We start from the raw sequence: 3,548 nt of genomic DNA on the forward strand, positions 1-3,548 counted from the left end.
GAGGACAATCAATTAATATGGTTCACAATGACCTACACTCGATACAGTTATCGTTCTTGTAACAATTATATCATTTGGTCGTGAGTAAGATTTAAGAACCACATGATAAATTCTCTTTATCATTTTAGAAGTAGTTCTAAGGATTTCATCATAACATATGAGTTCTATTTTAGAAGATATATTCCTTATGATGAATCTGTTAGATAATATTTATTATTTTATAATTATATACTTATATGGAGCACAATCATCTATTAACCTCGATGCTTGGCTTTAGGATATATTTTCTAACAATATCTATGCTGACATTCTTGCACAACACGTCAGTTTTGTCTCAGTTTCATGTTTTGTAAATAATAAACTTACTTCGCTTGATTTGCAAGAATAAATAGATCATTCTTATACCATAATTTGGTTACATTTATGCTTTGCACATTTCCATCGATCCTAGCATTAGCATTTTTAGACCCAAGATCATACCACTTGCACTTAAAAAGAACAATATTTTTACCCTCAACATAATCCAATGGAATAATGTATGTTAATACCCCAAAGAAATCGATGATATCATCTCCATGGTTCTCTTTTACCGCAATACCACTATTTTGCAACTTTTTATGAAATCACAAACTTCAGTATGGAATCGCATGTCGTTTGCAATACATCCCGAGTACTTTTGTGTCAAAACATGAGGTCTACATGCCAACGCATATAAAGACTTGATTCTACTTTCCTCACCTGGTCTGTACAATATTGCCATCTACCATTATGTAAAATAAATTATATTAGTTGAATATATGAAAATACAATATGTATGCACACAAACAATTCATAGAGTTTATGTTCTCACCTGATGCTTTATCCATAAAGAAAATTGTTCTCTATGTCTGTTCTCAATATTTAACAAACTTTACTCCATCAGCTCAACCTTACGCTCTCTAACAAAAAAATATTGCTTAGTACCATATTTCTATATCAAATATTTAATAATAAAATTTAGGTAGTCAAAACTTACTCAAAATAAAGCTCCATCTCTTCATAATTGGTAAGCACGTATCAATGAGTCATATCTTGCTCTTCTTTAGGTAGGAAAATAAACTGAGTTGCTCCAAATATCCTAACTTGTTGGGAAAATACTGTTATGTCACCATCATTGGCTTTATCATTGTTTCGCTCATCCAGATTAAAGTGGATCTCGATACTTTGAAGGTATATAGAACAAAATATCAAGCATTCTTTGACTACATACACCTCAGCAATAGATCCTTCTGGACGAGCTTTATTTCGAACAAATCTCTTTAGAGAGCTAAAAAACTTAAATTCAAAATTTAAAATAATTATATAATATAAATAATTATCTAAATTTAGAATCTAAAGAAGTTACTATGATACCTCTCAATTGGATACATCCATCGATATGTCACTGGTCCACTTAGCAAGGCTTCATTTGGCAAATGAACAGCCAAATATACCATCATATCAAAGAAAGCTGGAGAAAAAATTATTTCAAGTTTGCATAGTATCAAGGATATGTCTGTACATATCTTCTCGATGTCATCCACAATCAAAATTCGATGACATATTCGATGGAAGAAGTCACCTAACTCCATCAATGTAGCTGTCACATCTTTCTTCAAGATTTCACATGTGCCTATTGGAAGAATACTTTGTAGGAGAACATGATAATCATAGATTTTTAGTCCTATAATCTTCTTTTCCTCAACATTGACACATCAAGATATGTTAGATGCATACCCATCTGAAAACTTTATCCCTTTAAGAAACTCACATAAACTCTTTTTTTTTAGTGTTTGATATTGTGTAGCATGTAGGAGGAATTATGTAAGATCCATCATTTTTCTTCACCAAGTGCAATTTCTTTCATATTTTCATGTCTTCCAAGTCGAGTCTAGCCTTGATAGTATCCTTCGTTTTATCTTCTGCTAATCTCGATCTCTTTTTATTGTTAGGATACTTTTCATAATCTATGTTCTTCAAATGGGATAGTTGTTGCATCACATCATCTCCATTTAGTAAGATAGGTGAGGGTCGATAGCCCACCTTGCCATCAAATCTCTTGCTCTTTCTCCATGCATGGTCATAAGGAAGAAAATATCGATGACTCAGATAACCAATCTTACTTCTCAATTTATGAGAAGGGGTATGCTTATTACAAATAGGACATGCTATATACCCTTTAGTGACCCATCTAAAAATATTACCATAGACTGGAAAATCATTAATAGTCCATAATAGAACTGCATGCATTCAAAAATTTTGGCCATATGAAGCATCGAAAACATCAATATCCTTATGCCATAACTCATTCAACTCATTTACTAATGGCTTTAAGTAGCATCAATGTCTTTATCCGGTGCTTTCGAATCTGGAATAAGCAGTGACAGCATAAAAATGACTCATCCATGCACATCCAAGGGGATAAATTATATGCCAAAAGAACAACAGGCCATATACTATAGGCATTAGACATATTGCCAAATGGATGGAATCCATCCATTGCTAGGCCAAGCCTCACATTACGAGATTCTCTAGCAAACTTTAGATACTATTCATCAAAGCTCTTTCAAGCTTCACCATCAGATGGATGAATCATGATATTACTCTCACTTCTAGATCTATCTTTATGTCATCTTATTTCTTTAACTATTTTTTTCGATATAAATAATCGTTATAGTTTAAACTTCAACGGAAAGTACCGTAACACTTTATAAGAGATCTTCTTACCCTTACCATCATTAATCATCCATCTCGATGTTCCACACTTTGGACAACTATCATAATTTTTGTACTCTTTTAAAAAAGAGTACAGTCATATTTACATGCATGTATTGGCACATAACCCAAGCTCAAGTTCTGTAGAAAGTGATTTGCTGTATAGTAAAACTTTGGCAAGGATTGACCATTAGGTAAGACATCTCTTAGCAATGACAATAGCATATCAAAAGATTTATTACTCATCTATTGTATATTTTCAAATGAAGCAACTTTACAATAAATGATAATTTAAAAATTTTGTACATTCCAGATACAACTCTTCGATAGCTTCCATCAATAAATCATTAAAGAAATCGATACAAGAATGGCTAGTACTTATCGAAGCCCTCAAGTTTTTTTCAATAGGATAATCATTAAAGAAACTACCGACATCACGTAGCAAGTCTCTTATCCCATCATCATTATCATCCTCATTTGAGTCATTGCCTAACTTATCATTTTCTATATCTACAAATGAAAATCTATCTCGATTATTGAGGAATTGAAATTTTGTCCGTTCGCCATGAAATATCCATCGGGTATATGATTGATCCATGCCAAATCTCAATAGATGATCAAAGACATTCTCCTGAGGCTTCGTATAAATATTCAAGCAATGTGAATAAGGACACCAAATTTTGCAATCTTTGTCCTTGTTTTGAGCCATAAAAGTCATAAATGATTTGACTTCCTCTATGTATTCACGAGAGAACTTAACACAATTCATCCAACGCTTATTCATATTACATACAAATACCTATCATTAAAACTCA

This window comes from Elaeis guineensis, chromosome 2 (genome assembly GCF_000442705.2).
Source record: "Elaeis guineensis isolate ETL-2024a chromosome 2, EG11, whole genome shotgun sequence".
Classification (NCBI taxonomy): domain Eukaryota; kingdom Viridiplantae; phylum Streptophyta; class Magnoliopsida; order Arecales; family Arecaceae; genus Elaeis; species Elaeis guineensis.